The sequence below is a fragment of the Balaenoptera musculus genome, chromosome 6, assembly GCF_009873245.2.
Source record: "Balaenoptera musculus isolate JJ_BM4_2016_0621 chromosome 6, mBalMus1.pri.v3, whole genome shotgun sequence".
Lineage (NCBI taxonomy): Eukaryota > Metazoa > Chordata > Mammalia > Artiodactyla > Balaenopteridae > Balaenoptera > Balaenoptera musculus.
Genome location: NC_045790.1, coordinates 87,320,513 through 87,332,967, shown reverse-complemented (window position 1 = coordinate 87,332,967; position 12,455 = coordinate 87,320,513).

The following is a 12,455-nucleotide window of genomic DNA, read 5'->3' as shown; positions in this document are numbered from 1 at the left end:
TATGTGTTAGCATACTGTATTTGTTTTTCTCTTTCTGACTTACTTCACTCTGTATGACAGACTACTAACTCCATCCACCCCTCATTACAAATACCTCCATTTCATTGCTTTTTATGGCTGAGTAATATTCCATTGTATATATGTGCCACATCTTCTTTATCCATTCATCTGTCGATGGACATTTAGGTTGCTTCCAGGTCCTGGCTATTGTAAATAGAGCTGCAATGAACATTGTGGTACATGACACTTTTTGACCTATGGTTTTCTCAGGGTATATGCCCAGTAGTGGGATTGCTGGGTCGTATGGTAGTTCTATTTTTAGTTTTTTAAGGAAACTCCATACTGTTCTCCATAGTGGGTGTATCAATTTACATTCCCACCAACAGTGCAAGAGGCTTCCCTTGTCTCCACACCCTCTCCAGCATTTATTGTTTGTAGATTTTTTGATGATCAGCCTGCCACCAATTTTTAAAAACTCTTTTGATTTTGAAGTTGCTATGTCATTAAATAACATTTTTGAAATTTCAGAGAAAAATAATATAGAGCGTATATATGCTTCAAAACTTTAAATGTCACTGTAACTACTAGAGAAAGCAACAGTAATTTAGTAAAATCCGAATGCATTTTTTTTCAAATCTGGGGATCAGAGAGACAGAAGTTGAAGCAAGAAAATGGTTTATTTGTGTCTTGCCTATAACTAAAATTCTGCTCTTCCCAATTCCTATTCTGATCCTTCTCTCATTCTTCTTTTCAGTGCATATCATCACGCTTTATTACCAATTAACACATAAGTAATTGTATGGTGATGATAATGATACTGTGGCTTTCCATCTCTTTTCTCAAGCAGCTCTGCAGATAAATTATAAGTGATCGATTCCTGCTGAAGTGAATAGATGGCCTAGTTTTGCTGCAATATTCAAGCTCTTTTCCTTTGCAGTCAATTCCCAGTGTCCCAGTGATTTATCTACCTTTGCTAAATTTCGTGTTCATGTTCTTTTTACCAGTGGCATGGAATTTTATTTAGCTTTTGATAAAATGCATTAGGATACTTTCTAAACTAGGAATAGAGAAAAATTATATTTTTTTCTACCTCTACATGTCAAGATTCTGCAAGCTAATAGAAAGCTAAAAGGCATTGATAGCTTGTGCATTTGTAACTAAAGATATATAGGGCTCAATGTGTGACAGTCCCTGGTTAAGTCCCTGTGAAATCTTAAGTTCTATTAGGTTTCTCAGTGTAATACGTGTCGAAAAACACCTGAATGTTTTTTTTTATCATTATTTTTGCCATTTTATTTTAAAATAATTTAAAAGAGAAAATTTGCAAAATATTGTAAAAAATGAATATTTTCTGCAGATTATTGATTTTAACAGTTTCCCACATTTGCCTTATATCCTTTCTTATAAAATCATACAGTAGCTTTATAAACCTATAATACTTCAGCATGCATTTCCTAAGACCAAAATTATTTAATTACATACACATAACACACGATATGGTAAAAACTTTAAGAAATTTAACATCAATGCACCTCTTACATACTCTAACATTGAATATTCCAATTTCATCAATTGCCACAATGATATGATTTATAGTTATTTATTTTCTAATACAAGATCCAGTCTAGGATCAGAAACTGTATTTAGCTGTTATGTTTATTTAGTTGCTTTCAACCTGGAGCAGTTTCTTATATTTTCTTTCTTTTGTGCCATTAAAGAATACAACTAGCAATTTTATAAAATATTCATCAACTTGGGTATTGCTGATGTTCTCCTATGAAGAGATCAAGTTATGCATTTTGGGCTTGGACACTACATAAATGATGTGTCTTTTTCAGAGTCTCACATCTGGTAGCATATAATTTTTATTTATCTCTTATTCATGATGTTAATTTTGATTGCTTGGTGTATTAATTACCCATTGTTGTATAACAATAAGGCCACATAATTAGCAGCTTAAAGTACACACATTTATTGTATGACAGTTTCAATGGGTCTGAAGACTATACTGAACTGGGTCCTCTGCTTCAGAATCTTTGCTACAGTCAAGATGTCAATTGAGGCTGTGATGTCATTTCAAGGATCAACTGTAAAAGGATCTCCTTCAAATCTCACTTGGTTATTAGGAGAATTCAGACACTTGCAGGCCACAGGACTGAGGGCCTTAGTTTCTTGCTGGCTAATGGTCTGAGGCTTCCCATAGTTCCATTGATCTCTCAGTAGTGCAGCTCACAATACAGCAGCTTCTTTCATCAAAATCAGCAAGTGAAAGAGTTTACTAGCAAGATGAGTTACAGTCTTACCTAATGTTCTCTTATAAGTGGTATTCTACAATCATTGTGGTATTCTATTGATTTGAGTAGCAGTTTCTGCCCACACCCAAAGAAATGGGTTTAGACAAGGCATGACTACCAGGAGGAGAGTATAATTGGTAGCCATCTAAGAGTCTGTCCAACACACCATAAGACGTGCTATAGTATTTTCTGATTCCTTCACCACTTAGTTACAATTTTTCCTTCTGTCATTAATGAATTTATGGGAAGGGCTTTCTGAGATTGTATAAATATCCTGTTCCACATCAATCCCTCCACTCTATGGTTTTAGTACCCATCAATGATTTTTACCAGAATACAATTTACTACATTAATTCTAAAACAGTAACTTTCCAATTCATAATCTATTCTATGTTTATTAGCATTCTAAGAAAAGGATTTGTTTATCACATATTTGTTTGTCTGTTTATCTGCAGTCTATATGTGTCACATTTCTCTGACTGCCTTTAATATTTTCCCTTTATCTCTGATTTTCAGCTATTTAATTATTGTGAGCTTTGATGTGATTTTCTTTATCCTAAATTTATTGTGGTTTCTTGAACTGTTTGAATCTATCCATGTATAATTTTCTTCACATTTGGAACATTTTGGCCATTATCGCTTCAATTTTTTTTCTTTCCCAAATTCTGGCTTCAATGGCTTGAACTGAATGTATGCAAGACTATGTGATATTGACCTACAGCTTACTGAGGTTTGCCTATTGATTTTAATTCCTTTGCTCTCTTATTCCATTTTGAATATTTCAAAACTTCACTGGTATCTTCTTCTGTTGTTTCAAATATACTGTTTAACCTATCCGGTGTGTTTTTTTTCTTTCTCAACTATTGTATTTTTGATCTCCAGCATTCCATTTGAATTTTCAGTACATTTTTCTCATCATATTCAGTGATTTCCTCTATGTTTATTAAACAAATGAAATGTGTTTATAATAGATCTGAGCACTCCACCTCACTACCTATACATTCAGAGGTCTTTTCATTCTGAAAGGTGGAAACAAAAACTATTCTCTGTAAACTACGAGAGTATTTTAGTATATTGCTCTCCAGTGATTCTTTTCCCTTTCTCACATAGTTTCCATCACACATGTGTGGATTAGTTTTCAGCTAAAAATTTGAGGGGAATCTTTTTAGATCTTCAAAGATCACTATGAAAATACCTCTCAGGATATTCTACTTTACAAATTCTAGCTACCGTGTCTTTTCCAAATAATAATCTTTATCATCTCTATAGGCAAGACCATTGGTTCTCTTTGAATTACCACTCCTTGCACTGGGATCTGAATACTCTCCAAGTAGTATACTGGGACATTTAGGGAACTAAACTAATTTTTCTTCTTTTCACACACAGTTCTGCTGTCTAAGGCCAGAAGGTAAATCTGGTTCTTCTGACAAAATCATGATCATAAGTACAAATCCCAGCATAATCTCTTTGTGTTTGTATGTATGTGCATGTATATTGTGTGTGTCATAAATACTCATTTAATGTTTTGCTTATTCAGCAGTAATGGTCAATATTTATGGAGCCAAGCACTTTTCTAACACTTCAGAGTCATAAACACTTTTAATCCTTCCAACATCGCCATGAGCTAAGCACTGTTTTTTGGATATTTATTTTTATTGAGGTATAATTGACATACAATATTTTATTAGTATCACCTCAAGTTACCATCTCTAGTCTGATTTATTTGCTACTATTTTATTTTTGAAGTGCTGTGTCAATATGCATAAATGATATCCATCCTGTTATTTTCATACTATCTTTGTCAGGTTTATTTATCAATTTAATACTTTGCTCATAAAATACATTTGAAATTTTTCCCTCTTTTTTTATGCTTTAAAGTTAGGTAGAATTAATACTATCTGTTCTCAAAGAAAAACTACAATCCTGCAGCCTGTGGAATGAAAACCACATTCACAGAACAACAGACAAAATGAAAAAGTAGAGGACTATGTACTGGACGAAGGAACAAGATAAAACCCCAGAAAAACAATTAAATGTAGTGGAGATAGGCAACCTTCCAGAAAAAAGAATTCAAAATAATGATAGTGAAGATGATCCAGGACCTCGGAAAAAGAATGGAGGCAAAGACCAAGAAGATGCAAGAAATGTTTAACAAAGACCTGGAAGAATTAAAGAACAAACACCTAGAAGAATTAAAGAACAAACAAACAGAGATGAATAATACAATAACGGAAATGAAAAATACACTAGAAGGAATCAGTAGCAGAATAACTGAGGCAGAAGAATGGATAAGTGACCATGAAGGTGGAATGGTGGTATTCAATGCTGTGAAACAGAATAAAGAAAAAAAGAATGAAAAGAAAGAAAGACAGTCTAAGAGACCTCTGGGACAACATTAAATGCACCAACATTTGCATTATAGGGGGTCCCAGAAGGAGAAGAGAGAGAGAGAAAGGACCCGAGAAAATATCTGAAGAGATTATAGTCGAAAACTTCCCTAACATGGGAAAGGAAATAGCCACCCAAGTCAGGAAGTGCAGAGAGTCCCAGGCAGGATAAACCCAAGGAGAAACACGTTGAGACACATAGTACCCAAATTGACAAAAATTAACGACAAAGAAAAATTATTAAAAGCAACAAAGGACAAATGACAAATAACATACAAGGGAACTCCCATAGGTTAAAAGCTGATTTCTCAGCAGAAATTCTACAAGCCAGAAGGGAATGGCACGATATATTTAAAGTGATGAAAGGGAAGAACCTACAACCAAGATTACTCTACCCAGCAAGGATCTCATTGAGATTCGACAGAGAAATCAAAAGCTTTACAGACAAGTAAAAGCTAAGAGAATTCAGCACCACCAAACCAGCTCTACAACAAACGCTAAAGGAACTTCTCTAAGTGGGAAACACAAGAGAAGAAAAGAACCAACAAAAACAAACCCAAAACAATTAATAAAATGGTAATAGGAACATACATATCGATAATTACCTTAAACGTGAATGGATTAAATGCTCCAACCAAAAGACACAGGCTCGCTGAATGGATACAAAAATAAGAACCATGTATATGCTTCTACAGGAGACCCACTTCAGACCTAGGACACATACAGACTGAAAGTGAGGGTACTGAAAAACATATTCCATGTAAATGGAAACCAAAAGAAAGCTGGAGTAGCAATACTCATATCAGATAAAATAGACTTTAAAGTAAAGAATGTTACAAGAGACAAGGAAGGATGCTACATAATGATCAAGGGATCAATCCCAGAAGAAGATATAACAATTATAAATATATATGCACCCAACATAGGAGCACCTCAATATATAAGGCAAATGCTAAGAGCTATAAAAGAAGAAATTGACAGTAACACAGTAATAGTGGGGAACTTTAACATGTCACTTACAACAATGGACAGATCATCCAGACAGAAAATTAATAAGGAAACACAAGCTTTAGATGACACAATGGACCAGGTAGAGTTAATTGATATTTATAGGACATTCCATCTGAAAACAGCAGGTTACACTTTCTTCTCAAGTGCACATGGAACATTCTCCAGGAGAGATCACATCTTGGGACACAAATCAAGTATTGGTAAATTTAAGAAAACTGAAATCATATCAAGCATCTTTTCCAACCACAATGCTATGAAATCAGAAATAAATTACAGGGAAAAAAACGTAAAACACACACACAAAGAGGTTAAACAATACGTTACTAAATAACCAAGAGATCACTGAAGAAATCAAAGAGGAAATCAAAAAATACCTAGAGACAAATGACAATGAAAACATGACTGATCCAAAACCTATGGGATGCAGCAAAAGCAGTTTTAGAGGGAAGTTTATAGCAATACAATCCTACCTCAAGAAACATCTCACATAAACAATCTAACCTTACACCTAAAGGAACTACAGAAAGAAGAACAAATAAAACCCAAACTTAGTAGAAGGAAAGAAATCAAAGATCAGAGCAGAAATAAGTGAAATAGAAACAAAGAAAACAATAGCAAAGATCAATAAAACTAAAAGCTGGTTCTTTGAGAAGATAAACAAAATTGATAAACCTTTAGCCAGAATCACAAAGAAAAAGAGGGAGAGGACTCAAATCAATAAAATTAGAAATGAAAAAGGAGAAGTTACAACAGACACCACAGAAATACAAAGGATCATAAGAGGCTACTATAAGCATCTCTATGCCCATAAAATGGACAACCTGGAAGAAATGGAGAAATTCTTAGAAAGGTATAACCTTCCAAGACTGAAACAGGAAGAAACAGAAAATATGAACAGACCAATCACAAGTAACGAAATTGAAACTGTGATTAAAAATCTTCCAACAAACAAAAATCCAGGACCAGATGGCTTCACAGGTGAATTCTATCAAACATTTAGAGAAGAGCTAACACCCATCCTTCTCAAACTCTTCCAAAAATTGAAGAGGAAGGAACACTCCCAAACTCATTCTATGAGGCTACCATAACCCTGATACCAAAACCAGACAAAGATACTACAAAAAAAGAAAATTACAGACCAATATCACCGATGAATATAGATGCAAAAATCCTCAGCAAACTACTAGCAAATAGAATTCAACAACACATTAAACGGATCATACACCATGATCAAGTGGGATTTATCCCAGGGATGCAAGGATTCTTCAATATACACAAATCAATCAATGTGATACACCATATTAACAAACTGAAGGAGAAAAACCGTATGATCATCTCAATAGATGCAGAAAAAGCTTTTGACAAAATTCAACACCCATTTATGATAAAAACTCTACAGAAAGTGGACACAGAGGGAACCTACCTCAACACAATAAAGGCTATGTACGACAAACCCACAGCAAACATCATTCTCAATGGTGAAAAACTGAAAGCATTTCCTCTAAGATCAGGAACAAGACAAGGATGTCCACTCTTGCCACCATTATTCAACATAGTTTTGGAAGTCCTAGTCATTGCAGTCAGAGAAGAAAAAGAAATAAAAGGAATACAAATTGGAAAAGAAAAAGTAAAACTGTCACTGTTTGCAGATGACATGATACTATATATAGAGAATTCTAAAGATGCCACCAGAAAACTACTAGAGCTAATCAATGAATTTGGTAAAGTTGTAGGATACAAAATTAATGCACAGAAATCTCTTACATTCCTATACACTAATGATAAAAAATCTGAAAGAGAAATTAAGGAAACACTCCCATTTATCAATGCAACAAAAAGAATAAAATACCTAGGAATAAACCTACCTAAGGAGACAAAAGACCCATATGCAGAAAACTATAAGACACTGATGAAAGAAATTAAAGATGATATAAACAGATGGAGAGATATACCATGTTCTTGGATTGGAAGAATCAATACTGTGAAAATGACTATACTACCCAAAGCAATCTACAGATTTAATGCAATCCCTACAAATTACCAATGGCATTTTTACGGAACTAGAACAAAAAACCTTAAAATTTGTATGGAGACACAAAAGACCCCGAATATCCAAAGCAGTCTTGAGGGAAACAAACGGAGCTGGAGGAATCAGGCTCCCTGACTTCAGACTATACTACAAAGCTACAGTAATCAAGACAGTATGGTACTGGCACAAAAACAGAAATATAGATCAAAGGAACAGGGAAGAAAGCCCAGAGATAAACCTACACACAAATGGTCAACTAATCTTGGACAAAGGAGGCAAGGATATACAATGGAGAAAAGACAGTCTCTTCAATAAGTGGTGCTGGGAAAACTGGACCGCTACATGTAAAAGAATGAAATTAGAACACTCCCTAATACCATACACAAAAATAAACTCAAAATGGATTAAAGACCTAAATGTAAGGCCAGACACTATGAAACTCTTAGAGGAAAACATAGGAAGAACACTCCTTGACATAAATCACAGCAAGATCTTTTTTGACCCACCTCCTAAAGCAATGGAAATAAAAACAAAAATAAACAAATGGGACCTAATGAAACTTAAACACTTTTGCACAGCAAAGGAAACCATAAAGAAGATGAACAGACAACCCTCAGAATGGGAGAAAATATTTGCAAATGAATCAACGGACAAAGGATAAATCTCCAAAATATATAAACAGCTCATGCAGCTCAATATTAAAAAAACAAACAGCCCAATCAAAAAATGGGTAGAAGACCTATAGACATTTCTCCAAAGAAGACAAACAGATGGCCAAGAGGCACATGAAAAGTTGTTCGACATCACTAATCATTAGAGAAATGCAAATCAAAACTACAATGAGGTATCACCTCACACCAATTACATGGGCATCATCAGAAAATCTACAAACAACAAATGCTGGAGAGGGTGTGGAGAAAAGGGAACCCTCTTGCACTGTTGGTGGGAATGTAAATTGATATAGCCACTATGGAGAACAGTATGGAGGTTCCTTAAAAAACTAAAAATCCAATTACCATATGACCCAGCAATCCCACTACTTTGCATATACCCAGAGAAAACCATAATTCAAAAAGAGACATGAACCCTAATGTTCATTGCAACACTGTTTACAATAGCCAGGTCATGGAAACAACCCAAATGCCCATCAACAGACAAATGGATAAAGAAGATGTGGTGCATATATACAATGGAATATTACTCAGCCCAGAAAGGAATGAAATTGGGTCATTTGTAGAGGCATGGATGGACCTAGAGACTGTCATACAGAGTGAAGTAAGTCAGAAAGAGAAAAACAAATATCGTATATTAACGCACATATGTGGAATCTAGAAAAATGGTACAGATGAACTGGTTTGCAAGGCAGAAATAGAGACACAGATGTAGAGTACAAACATTTGGACATGAAGGGGGGAAAGTGGGGTTGGTGGTGGTGGGATTAATTGGGAGATTGGGATTGACATATATACACCAATATGTATAAAATAGATAACTAATAAGAACCTGTTGTGTAAAAAAAAATATCTGTTCTCCAAAAATTTGTTGAATTTCCTTGTAAAACCATCTAGTACTAGTGCTTTTTAAATGGGATGTTCTCTTGATATATATCCATATATGTGCAAATTGGTCTCTTTAATGCTTTAATCTCCGTTGTGATTCATTTTGGTAAATTGTATCTGTCTAGGGAATTAGTTAGTTTGTCTAGGTTGTTCTTCAAATTTATTGTATAGATATGTACTAAGTAGTAGGTAGAAAATTAAGATTTAAAAAATTTCTTGTATGTGGATATTTTCTATTTGTCATTTCTTATTTTCTACATCTGTGTTGTCTCCTTTTATTAATCAAATTATTTACTGATTTGTCAACTCTGTTCAAAAACCATGATTTCATTTATTAATATTATCTACTACTTTTCTGTTATCTACATTTTCTGTTATCTACTATTTATTATTTTCTTTATTGTGTTTTCTTTTGGATTGCATTTTTGATCTTTTTCTAGCATTTTTAGTTAGGAATTTAAGATCACTGCTTAAAATACATACCATAGATTTGATGTGTACTGTTTTCATCATTATTTTTCAGAAATTCTCCATTTATTGTATTTTTTTTGTCCAGTGTTGTTTAATAAAAGGTTTTCTTTCTCATTTTAAATTAATTTAGATATTGATAAATTATTTTTAATTTAATTTTAATTTCTAGTTTATTCCATTATCATCAGAGTATGTTATTTTCAATTGTTCTACACTATGGAATTTATTGATTATTTTGTGACCTAATATATGATCCATTTTTAATGACTATCATACATCCTTCAGAAGAACATATTTATTGGCTATCATCAGGGTATTATTTGATATATATCCCTAAGATCTTCCTTATTTTTATTCTTACTTATTTTTTAACCTCTTGACATATCTTGCACTGGGAATCTTATGTTAAAGTATTTGGTATTTGATTATGAGAGTTTTTCTTTTTCTTCTCCCATCCTCTGTAGTTTCTGCTCCATATAGGTGGTTGCTGGGTACATAGAAACTTATACATGTTATAAGTGAAACTTATACACATCTATATTATGATTTTTGGCTCAATAATTTTACTAAATTGTGTCTTGCAGTGGATTGTTCTAGGCCAATTTTCCCAAGTCCATGTGGATTTTTTGGTAAGACCATTTTTCTTGTATTCTAATTTTAAGCATTATTCTGTTTCTTTGTTTTCTTTTTCTTCTACATATCATCCAATTATATATGTTGGATTTTTTTGCCTGTCTTCCATTTCAGTCACTTTTGATCTGATCCTTTTTAGGATTTAATTTTTATTCTACTGGCTGTTTTTTCCTATCTTTCTTCAAAGGCCCTTACTAAATTATCATTCAAATCTATCTCTTTTGGGCATTTTGTAATTTATTTTTCATTTTAATGATGAGATTGACTTTTAATACATTTTTTTTCTTGAGTTCAATCAAATCTTGTATTTCATGCTGTGTTTTTTAAAATGCAAATTCACTCTTCAAGTTTTGAATTGCTGATTCCATTCTTGTTTAATATTTGTTCATGTTTGTTTGAAGATTTGGAACGTTATCATCTTTCATTTTGAAGGTCTTTTGTTGTGAGAAATTTTAATAATCTGATTTACATTCTCTCTATGCTTACTTACTACAGGAGCTTCATATACAGTTGGTCTGACTTTTGTCTATTTCAGGGTATTCCATCCTGCCTTCTACCCCATCCTTGCCATTTCTATGAGAAGCACCACTTACCTCTACATAGCTCCTTTTCTCCTAGAAAAAAACAATGCTTCTCTGAGAGTGTCACTGTTGGCATAGGTCTCTTTGAACGCCCTTCTATGTAGCTAGTGTTGTGAACTACCAACTCCCAGATGTGTGTTCAGTATTTTGACCTTGGTTTTAAGATTCTGTCTTTCTGTGGGTGACTTTATCTGTGCTTTGTCTAAGACCTTCACTCTCTTCTCCTCTTTTGAGACTCTCTTAAGTCTCCTCTCCCTCATTTCCTGCACCCACAACATGTATTATTGAAATATGGTGGTTATTTCTTTATAAATAATTGCATTTGTGAAAAATCTCTGCCTTCTAGTATAGCTAAGTGGTGAAACGTGTTTTTATTTCATATTTCTTCTGTTTTATTTGTTCACACCATGCTCATCTGGAAGGACATGGTGAGAAATTCAGATTTAGTCAGCTGCTATTATCCTAAAGCAACCTTATTTATTCTTCAAGTAATTCAGTAGTGTTGAATGGTAAGATAAAAGTGCAACCATACAAAAATAAGCAATGATGATTGATAGCATAACTTGTTCCAAATAATAAGAACTTTCCCTGTTTTTTTCAATTTAATTCTTGCTATACTCTAAGATAAATATAATTTATATTTTCATTTTAAAAATGAGAAAACTAAGGTTTCAGTGGTAAGTGGCAGGGCGGATACTTCAACTAAGCTCTATTATTTCTACAATGTCTATGCTCTTCTCCCAACATTTTAATGTATAGACTTTTTTCTCATTTCTGCTATGTATGTGCCTTGAGCAAGCTTCTTAAATTATCTCAGTATTTCAGCTTTCTGAAAATAATAGTTAAATCATAAATAATATATTCTACTTCATTAAGTTGTTAAAAGGGTTAAATGTATATAAATCAACTAGTTTGAGCCTGGTAAAACATAGGCACTTAAGAATAGCAGTTTCCTCTTACTCAACCACTGGATGTAATTAAGAATACAGTGATTTGTACCATGTGCTCAGTACATGTGCCATGTACTGAGATAAAGTGAGATGTGCCCACTGACAATGATGGGTTCAGCTAAAAAGTTTGAAAAAGCTTAGAATCAGACAAAAACAGGTAGACTTAAAACAAATAATTTAACTGAAAGGATAAGTTTGAGAGGTGCTTTTATAACATGAAACAAAGGAAAAACAAACAAGAATGAGGACTTCAGGTAGAACACAGAGAATGGAGTCTAGTTGCCTCTGCCTTTATGGGACATCTGAGTATGTGATAAAGGTTGCAGGTCAATAGTCAGCAGGCCTACCTGGTTCCAATATTAAAGAATGACTGAAAATTTTTCCTCCTTTATTTTTCAACTAAACCTCATGGAATTCATTGCTTTAGTTAAGGGACTGCATAGATTTCTGGGATTCCATTTAATATATTCACAGTTATAATAAATCAATGCCTAGTGTATAGTGTACATCACATGTTAAAAATCCATGTAATATTTGGGC